This window comes from Hyperoodon ampullatus, assembly GCF_949752795.1.
Source record: "Hyperoodon ampullatus genome assembly, chromosome: 7".
Lineage (NCBI taxonomy): Eukaryota > Metazoa > Chordata > Mammalia > Artiodactyla > Ziphiidae > Hyperoodon > Hyperoodon ampullatus.
In genome coordinates this window covers 80,399,451-80,410,242 of record NC_136920.1, presented here as the reverse complement: position 1 = coordinate 80,410,242, position 10,792 = coordinate 80,399,451, and positions in this window count along the sequence as shown.

The window sequence follows — 10,792 nt, the reverse complement described above, 5'->3', positions numbered from 1 at the left end:
TTTTTGCCTTCAAATTTTAATAAATTACTTATGTTTTTATTATAGCATATGGTGTTTTCAGTTACTTGACTGGAAGCCATTAGAGAAAGATTTTTTTATCTACACTTTTTTATTGTAATGAAAGTTTGGGTGTACTTTTCCTTGTAACACTTTGCACCATTCATTCAGCTAGTGTTTACTGAGGGCTTCATATGTACAGGACTTCTCTGGGTGCTGTTGCTTTCAGCAGTGAACAAAATAAAGCCTTTACTCTCCTGGAACTAGCACTCTGTGGTGGGAGAAAACATAAACAACAAAGCAGGCTAAGGGTTAAAAAGAGATGGGAATAATAAATGGAATAGTTTTACCATTTGGTTAAACATCAAACTATTATAAATCACACGGCCAGAAGCCATTGACATATTTTAATTCATAATAACCAGAGAGCCTCAAACATTTACCAAGGCACTTAACCGTGTTTATGGATTACAGCAACGCTCTGAGGTAGGGAACTCTTACCATCCCCATTTTATAGATGAACAGTCTGAGGAGACATGTGAGTTTCCCAGAATTACACAGCTATAAGTAAGTGGGAAGTTGCAATGTGACCCCAACCCATGCTCTTTTTTTTTTTTTTAATGTATGGACTTTATTATCTTTCATTTGTTTCTGATTTATGTGAATTTTTTCTTTAAAGATTTTTTCTGATGTCAACCATTTTTAAAGTGTTTATTGCATTTGTTACAGTATTGCTTCTGTTTTATATTTTGGTTTTTTGGCCTCAAGGCATGTGGGATCTTAGCTCCCCGACCAGGGATTGAACCCTCACCCCCTCCATTGGAAGGCAAAGTCTTAACCACTGGACCACCAGGGAAGTTCCCCTTATGTGACTATTTTTCTGGCAATTTTTTTTAATTTTATTTTTTATTGACATACACTTGAATTACAGTGTTGTGTTAATTACTGCTGTACAGGAAAGTGACTCAGTTACACATTTATGTACATTCTTTTTTATATTCTTTTCCATTACGGTTTATCACAGGATATAGAATATAGTTCCCTGTGCTCTACAGTAGGACCTTTTTGGGTTTTTTTTAAATACATGCACTCTTTTAAAATAAATGTATGTATGTATGTATGTATGTATTTTTGGCTGTGTTTGGCCTTTGTTGCTGCACGCGGGCTTCCTCTAGTTGAGGTGCACATGCTTCTCATTGTGGTGGCTTCTCTTGTTGCAGAGCACGGGCTCTAGGTGCCTGGACTTCAGTAGTTGTGACATCCGGCTTAGTTGCTCTCTGGCATGTGGGATCTTCCCGGACCAGGGCTTGAACCCATGTCCTCTGCATTGGCAGGCGTATTCTTAACCACTGCGCCACCAGGGAAGTCCCATGTAGGACCTTTTTGTTTATCCATCCTGTATATACACCAGTTTGCATCTGCTAATCCCAAACTCCCAATCCAACCCTCTCCCACCCCCTCCTCCTTGGCAACCGCCAGTCTATTCTCTATGTCCTTGGTTATGTTTCTGTTCACACATAGGCTGTAACCAGGCTCTTAATTACTTTGTTATCCTGTTTCCTTGTTAAGAGAAGAAGGGTTTAAGGAAGGCACTGAGAGAGAAGCCAGTGACCACTAGAAGTGCAAGAACAGTGGGGCTGTCAGAAAGCACACCTGTCTCCTTCCCCTTCCCCCATCGTGAGCAGAATTTTTAAATGGCAGAGTATGTAAGAGTATGTGATGACACATCTCTGGATTAAATGATGTCTCCCTGGTAAAACATGTACAGATAAGTCTTTAGTTCAATCAGAGTGAAAGGTGAGATCAGAGAAAAGCTGGAGTGTCAGATTTCTTGTAGAAGGTCCTGCCTGATTGTTACTAAGAGGGCTACTACAGTACTAGTTAGTTCCTTAGTCATGGGTTGAGTGTTAGAGGAGTGAAACAACGAGCAAGATGTAGTGTTGGCCCTTTAGCAGTGGAGTGAGAGGGGAAGACGCACAGCAGATGTCTCATCCTGCACGTGACATGCTGTGACGGGCATATTCAGGGCGTTTAGTCAGTGTTTGTGGAAGAAGAGGGGGAGCCGTGAGGCAAAGAAAAGTCGTCAAAAGAGGCAGTCCCTAAGCTAAGTCTTAAAGGACTCGTGAGAAACTGGTGAGTCAGCTGGTGAAAGGCAAGGATACTCAAGGCAGAGTGGACAGCGGAAGTCCAGAGCCGTGAGTGTGCGAGGGGTGTGTTACAGAGCCACAGGCACAGGCTCTGGAGGATCAGTGCAGTGTCCCCAGGCAGCGGCAAGTGCCCCTAAAGGAGGCAGCGAGGAGGAGGAGAGCAGGTCTTAACCATCCATGTGCGTGGAGCTGGTTTCCTCAGAAAATAGCTAAGAATGGAAAGGACAAGTTCAGGTGGCATTTTAGACCACTGACGTCAGAATGGATGAGGAATCTGAAGAAGCCTGGAGATAATTATGCCCCACTCTTCTGAGGAGCAGTGCTTTATATTTTCAAGTGGGATTTTCACGCTGCCACCTCCTCTCCTGTCCCTAATGAAAGGTTTATAGACCGGCAGAAGGGAGAACCTGGCTTAAGTAAAGTTAATCAGGTTCCTTTACTGTACAGCTTCTCGGGGCTGCTGTAGGCTAATGTTCATTCTGGATCGTCACAGCAGGCGTATGGTACACAGCCCTCCTCAAAGCTATTTGACCCTAGAGTCCTTTTTTAATAGAATGTCTAACAAGTGGTTCCACCAAACAGCAATTTCGTAACTTCTAGACCAGGTAATAGCAAGAAGAAAGGGGTCTGAAATAAGGTATAGATGAAGGGAGGAAATAAGTTCTAACTGTATTTAGGAAATTAGCAGCAAGACTTGACCTTGGGAAGTAAGGAAGAAGTAGGAGGCGGAGGCTGAACCCCCATCTGTGTGACTAAGGTTGGGTGGTGGTATCATTGAGTTTGGAAATAGGGGATAAAGAACTGAAGTGGGGAAAAGACTTTAGTTCTGGACATGTAGAATTTTAAAGCACCTGTAGAATTCAGAAGACAAACTGGTAGATAACTGGACATGCACGTGAAGACATGGAAAGATAAAAATTTGAATGTCATCAGCACATAGCAGCAGTCATTAAAATCATGAAAATGGATGAGATTTCAGAGAATTGTGAGTACTGACAACGTTTAAGTAATAAGCAGAGAAAGAATTCTGGGAAGGAGAGAGGTGATAGAGTTTCAAGCAGGAGGAAGTAGATGACAGTATCATCCTTCAGAGAATGTGAGTGTCCATTGGATTTGGGCAGTTAGGTCCCCAGTGACCTTAGAGCAGTTCAGTGAAGTGGTGGACAAAAAGCCAGATGGCAATAAACTGAGGGTGTAGGGCTGCCTGTCAGGCCAGGCGGGGCTAGTGAGGACAGTGGGAATAGGCTACTCTCAAGGAGTTTGGATGAAAAGAGAAAATAATTAGCAAAAAAGAATTTTTTAGAATGAGAAGGACTTATATGTTGAAATGAAGGAACCAATAAAGGAGATCCTGAAGATGTAGATAATAATTTAGAGAATTGGGGAAACATGGACATATGAATAAGAAAAAAAACCTTGCACAGTATATAAAAATCACTTGTATCCTTTGAGCTGGATGGATACTGGTAAGTTCGGGAGGAAATAAAGGTAAGAAGAGATAGAAGTTAAATAAGTTTATACTGATAGCCTCAGTTTTCTTTGACACAGATTTTTCAGAGACACATATATACACATACATAATTACCGTTTGAAAATTCTGTCATACTTACATGTTTTATTAATCACGTCTGAGAAAAGTCACTGATTTTCATTTTGTACAGCATTATCGTGTAAGGACAAGATACAGTGACAACTTCCATGCTTTTTGCATATCAGAGCTGACATTGAAAGTATCTGCATAATTGAACTTTCACTTCTTATTTGTAATAAGTTTATCCTTAGGAGGATACTTTCATAGTGTTTGATCACAGATGAGTTTGGGCATTGCTATCACTCAATAATGTTAAGCATCTGTCAGGTTCTCTCCTATACTATATATTAATTTTTTGTCCGTTAAGCAAATATTTATTGGCGGCCTGTGAGAATAAGGTACACCTAGGTCCTCTTTCCTTGGTATATTCACAAAAGCCTCTGAAACTAAATTTCCAAGTCAGGCCATACTAAGGCCTGGCATAATAAGTTTTCATTGTTAACAGTTTCTTTGTGTTTGTGGGGGTTTTTTGTTTTTATTTTTTTGAAGCAAGGATAAGACACTGTCTTAACTCAGTAGTTGTCCATTCATTAATAAGTCAAAGAAGACATTGATGAAGCATGGTATTTTGAATATCCTTTCCACAGAATAGGTAATGGGCCATCCTGAAACTCTGGTGAGATGCTTATCATTTTCAGATTTTGGAGTGGCTGAGAAAACCCTATTACACCTTGCATTATCACTAGAAACATGAATTCAGCCAAATAAAAAGTGCCTCTGCCTACTGAGGTTGTCAATTTCCATCTCAACAAAAGTGACCATTTCTCCTTTAGATTAAAATCAAGAAAATCCCCTCTGTCCAGGATGCAATAATGGGGTGCACGAAAGAGGAAAACTGAAGCTATTCCCTCTTTACACCTGAACAGTGAATTCATTCTGATATCAAATATTTGTTATGATTTTGTTATGACCAGGTGCTTTATTGTTTAGAGATCAAGTTACTGTTCATTCTTGATAAGTAAGAAAAATCCACGTTTTAGGACTCTGAATAGTAACTTTATATATATATTATGTATATATTAAAAATAAATATGTATATTATATGTAATATATATTCCACCTATTCAACAAAATTGTAACTTCCATCATCTCTTACGAATGATGAACTGTATTCACTCTTTGGAAAGGGCTTATAGGGAATTAAAGTCTCCATATACTTTTTATATAAGACCGTGGAAACCAAATTCTCAACTGGGAGCAAACTTAGGTTTTGCTATGAAGGTTTATGCTTGCCTGGCCTTAGAGTGGTAGGCCAGGAACTCAAGTTTTTTTCCTCTCAGAAGTTACTTTCATTGATGCCACCCTGAAAAAATTTGGAGGGAGTATTTTTGAAATAGCTTTATCTCAGTAACCCTTTAAAAATGCTTCAGGGTATGGGGAACATAACTGTCAAAATGTTCAAGCAACTCTTGTTGATGTAAGTGTAATTGATCAGGAGCAATACAGGAAGGAGCTGGGTACAAAAGACAAAAGGCGTGAGGCTATTTCATGTATTGTTTTTGGCTTATTGTCTAAAACAGAGAAAGTCTCATACACTCGCGCAGCCAAGGTCCCCTACTGTTCTCTCCTTTTAGTAGAAATAAAAGAGAGCTCGTTTCTCAATAGCAGCATTCTATCCTTAAGTGGGTACACAGTGATATTCTGATGGCCTCTGGAGCAGAGAATAATTCCGTGTCAGCTCTGACCTCCAGTCACCGGGTTCTCTGTAACTTAGTCTTTCATGGCCAAGGACTATAATCATTATTTCGATTTATATTTAGCATCTCAAAATTGAAAGGATTCCATGGACAACAAAACAGGAAGTGATTTCATGAAGTGTTTTAGTATGGATAAAACAATAAACTATAAAAATACAAATCATCAGTAAAGCTTTTTCTTTCCGGAGAACTATATTCAGAAATTAATGTAAGCCTCTAAGGTGCGCATGTGTGTTTTTTCACCCATGATCATGTTTGTATGTGTGTGCATTCCACTGCTACAGGAGACATGCAAAATGATATCAGATTTGTACTGGTTTCTCCCAAGACCTGTGTGCTCGCAGGGTTCGTTCAGGAAGGTGAGTGCCCTACCACCACATCACAGTCATATCTCATCACCTTCGGCAGGAATAGTTTACACTTTAACCTCACATGCAGGCTTATTAAATTAGTATTACTCATCAGAACTTGCTTACTAATAAAACAAGCTGAATTAGCCACTGCAGAATCATATTTGGAAATTCAATGAAAATTTTACATTTTTAATAAAGGCCCAGAAATATTATTTCAGAGCAGGTGGTACAGAAAACTGTGGTCAAATTTGACATTCATTAATCATTGAAGTGTGGAACGTGACAGGTGAAAATTGATATTGATTTCTTTCCTCTAATATTTGGAAGAATTCTAACAGGTAAATCAAATGAGATAACAAGACATATCAAGTCTCACTCATTTCTATGATCACATCCTCCCCACATATCACTCCTTCACCTGCCATGTTTTGAATAATTCAATGCCCATAGTCTTTCCAGTTCAGTGTATTATAAGACACACTCAAGCTGGGTTTCAATCATATTAGACTGAAAGCTGAACATTTTAGGAAGGATTATTTAAAAGCAAATGCATCTTGAGCCCAACAGCCTTTGAAACCAAACAATCCTGGGAGTTCAGTTGGATTCAGAAAATTCAGTAATCCTATTTGATGTATGTTAACCGTATCAATATTAACAACCTTCTGCTGGATTTCAGCACTCATTTGAGAGCTGAGTTACTACTGGTCTTGTATTTTACCTAGTTGTGAAAGCACTGAGAGAGTTGTTCTTGGGTTGAACTTGACCTGCCTCTGGGAATGCTCTCTGTTCTATCCATCTTGAAAAGCTTTATTCAAGTGCATTTCTCTGCCTGCCTTCTCTTCACTTGCACCCCTTGGGAAAACGAAAGATGCTCAAATATAGATGTTAACACTGCAGGTGCTCTGCTTGGCAATGGTTCCTTTCAGCTTCCCAATAAAAAATTATATTGCTGAGCACCCATTTGACCGAAAAGTGACTCATTTTACTGACAGATATCTGGATTGAGATGCCAAAAGAAATAGGTCATTTCAAATTTCCTTTTTAAGTCATAGCTTTGTGTTGCAACACTACTTGTTCAAAACTTAGATCATGAAGGTTCCTTCCTATGACCTCCAAATAATTAAAATGTTCTTCAATAGGCTATATAAAAAGCAAGCAGAGGGGCTTCCCTGGTGGCACAGTGGTTGGGAGTCCGCCTGCCGATGCAGGGGACACGGGTTCGTGCCCCCGTCCGGGAGGATCCCACATGCCGCGGAGCGGCTGGGCCCGTGGGCCATGGCCGCTGGGCCTGCGTGTCCGGAGCCTGTGCTCTGCAACGGGAGAGGCCGCAGCAGTGAGAGGCCCACGTACCGCAACAACAAAAAAAATAAATTAAATAAAATAAAGCAAGCAGAATATTCCTAATTATCATTCTTTGTCTTGAGTCATATAGTTCTTGTAATTTCAAGGAAGAGAAACTCAAATGTAAAGTGTTACAATAGCCAAGCATACCAGCACTATTATCTAACCATTCAGCAATTTTCTCTGCCAAGTCACTCTGAACCTTAGACTACTGAGGATGTCTTCTTAATTAATTTTTAAGGTTCTCCTCTTTTGAGTTAAAAAACGGTCACAATTTTATAAGTAAAATTAAAGAAAAATACCAAAGAGAACATCTGAGATGTTTCCATTAGGCATTATATATATATATACATAAATTTAATAGATATACATATATAAATGCACTGGGATAAATCTCCATCTTCTGTGTCAGTCGGACATAGGTCCATTTTCTTAGGAATAGGGAACTCCTTTCACAATGGAAGTGAGGAAATTGGCAAATGTACACCATATAAGTACTTTTGGATGGTAGTGACCAAGTTCTCAAAACACACACACACACACACACACACACTCACACACACACTGAAGAATATCAGAACACTTAACATTTCAAAGACACAGGAAGAGAAATGCAAGTTTCCCCTAGAAAGCCTTTTGTTTTTTTGAAGTCAGAATTCTGAAAAGATGTTTTTATCAAGCCAGCTTTTTCTAACTTAACTGCATATGCAATAAAAGAGTCCTATCTTAGTCATTTTTAGGGCAAGATTTTCTTTAAGTCCCAAGAAAGTAAGCACTTGTAAATGTAAATTTTGTATGGACATAAACCTGGCCAGGATATCCGTTGGAGGCTGGAAATCTGTTGTTGTTCCTTTTCTTTTTGTATTGAAAGCTAAGTTCCCCATTCTGAGTTCAATTTGTGAAGATCACTTTTATTTTGACAAACTCTATTAAAGTAGCCAATTCAAGGAAGACAGGTTAGTCTTCCACCTAATTACCCAGTCCAACTTTTACTCAGTGTCTTTCACCTGAGCAAAGTCTCCCCAGTCTTTCAACTGAGGATAAACCACGCAGTGTCTAAACTGAGCAAGATCTTCCCAGTGTCTTTTAAGTGAGGCTAACCCACTTGAGCAAAAGTCTTCCCAGTGTTTTTCTACCGAGGTTAAGCTCTCAGTGTTTAAACTGAGTAAAAATCTTCCCAGTGTCTTTCACTGAGGATGACCCAGGTACTTCTTCTTGAAACCAAGTTTCAAGGATAACCTACTACTCAAGAGAAGAGTTTAACACCACTGAATAAAACTTAGGATCATCAACCAAAACTGGAGATCCAAGAACCAGGAGATACTCACCCAAATTCGTCTGGACTCTCTGAGAAAGCGGACAGGCCCAAGAAGCCTCTGCTGGTGCCAGGACTCTGGATCCTCATAGAGTTCAGGCAAAGAAGAAAAGTCTGCTCTGGGCCCCTTCATTGGTTGCCAAGACTGCTGACTGAAAAATATGCACAACCCAAAAGGAGAATTATGTTTTATTTGGCAGATTTTCTGAGGACTTAAGCCCAGAACACAGCCTGTCAGATCACTCTGAGGAACTGCTCAGAAGACCTAAGGGAGGAGTCAACAAAAACCAGGTAGTCAGAACATCAAAAGATTATTATTAATTAAAGAAAACTAGACCTCTCAAGTTAAGGACTTTAGCACTTTTCTATGTATGAAAAGATGAAAGAATCTGGGCTCCGTGAAATCATTCCTTTGATATGCACCTTAACTCTAGAACCAGTACCCTGTTTTTCTCCATCCCAAATCCCCTCAAGGTGCACAGTTGAGGGTTCCTGCTTTGACGTCTGACTTGATGACTGCAACATCCTTTGTCTACTGATATGGCAGGGAACATTTTTCATCCACGGGTAAGAAATTGAGGAGAAAATTAACATAATTCAAGATATAAAACCATTACAATACTAAAATTCCCAAATGTCAAACAAACATAAGTACCCTTGACCTGTAAAATGGAAGATGCCAAAGAAGGGAAAAAAAGAAACAATAAAGAAAATGTAGAAAATAAAGCATAAAATAAGATGGCAAAAATCAATAACAGTAGAACAATAATTAAATAAATCAAGGTAAATGTTATCATAAGATTTTTAAATTTCAAAAAAAAACCCCATCAAACAAAACATATTGAAAATAAAGTAATAGAGAAAATTTAGAGAGCAAATATGAATGCAAAGAAGACCTGTTAGGTAGTTAAGTCAGACATTAGCAGCAAGGAGGTGACAGTGGTGAGAAAGACAAGAAGAAGAAATTGAGTCACACCCAGCCATCTGGGGACTCTCCCTTGACTCCACCCAGAACGGGAGAAACTATGGACGGGTGGTGGGCAGCTTATCCTGATAAAGAGAGGCACAGTAACACAAGGCGACTTCTCCAGGCTGTGCATGCCCAGACCAGACAGGCGTATGACCTATAGTAAATCCAGACTCATTAGACCATAATTACAATAAATTACATGCGGTTTTGCCCCTCCCCCCACCCAGTAGGCATTTCTTGGGGATTCAAGGATGAGAGCATGCGCAGCAGAAAACTTGTTCCATAGCTCAGGACTGTCAATCAAATAATGATCCTTGTCACTCACCCCCACCTCTCTGCAAAATGCTCCTTAAAAGCGCCCGGAAGCCTTTATAGGAATGCTGCTTTCAATTTGCAGAAACAGTACACCCATCCCCCCCCACCCCGAGAGTGTACCTTTGCTTCCATATACTTTGCTTTGGGCTTGCTTCACTTCGCTGAAATAGCCTGTTCTCAGAAACAGCCTGCTCTTTCTCTCTCCTTCTCTCTCTCCCTCTCTGAGAGTGTACCTATGCTTAACTAAACTTTGCTTTCTGCTTAAGCTTAACATGGGAGTTTGCGATCCTTTGCTTACTATCATGGAACCAAGATAGCTGGTCCAGGCCTTCCACTGACCTCCTCGGTTGAAGCTATTTTGTTACAAAGCATGTCCACATGGTGACAGACCTAAGTCTAAATTTTGATAAAAGGTTGAATTAAGGTGAGACTATCATATGGGAGGAAAAGACTGTAGGAAAAATAGTAGATGTAGGAGATATGTTTGTGAAAGTGCACGTTCATGGCAATATAGCCAAATAAACTCACATGCCCACGTTCCCACTAAAACTGTATAAAATTATGACTAACAAGCAGAGAATACACATTATTTTAAAGCCTTCATGGGGCATTAAGACATATTTACCATGTGAATCCTTCAGTGAATCTTGTGTTACTGCTAAGGGATAGGAAGTGGTGTCATAAGGGAATTTTGTGTAAGACTCAAAGCTCCTTTTCTATATGGTTCAGGCTGGACTTGAAGCTTCAGGGGCCTGGGAGGATGGGGCAGGAAAGGCAAGGCGCACTCAGAAAAGAGAATACATACATAACACACTAGGGATATCTGAAGAGGCTGCTCAAGACCTGGCTCAGCCCCAAGGGTTTGACCCCTAGTCCTACTCTTCACCCTACAGCCCTTTGGGGTCAGGACCTTGGCTCACCCTAACCCATTCCTAGCTTCCGGGTATAGAATGAGTGCACATGTCTGAATGTTAATGTTCTCTCAAAATTGACATGTTGAAATCCTACCTCTTAAAGATAGGAGGCGGGGCCATGCAAAAGTGCTTATGAGCTTTCATGAATGGGA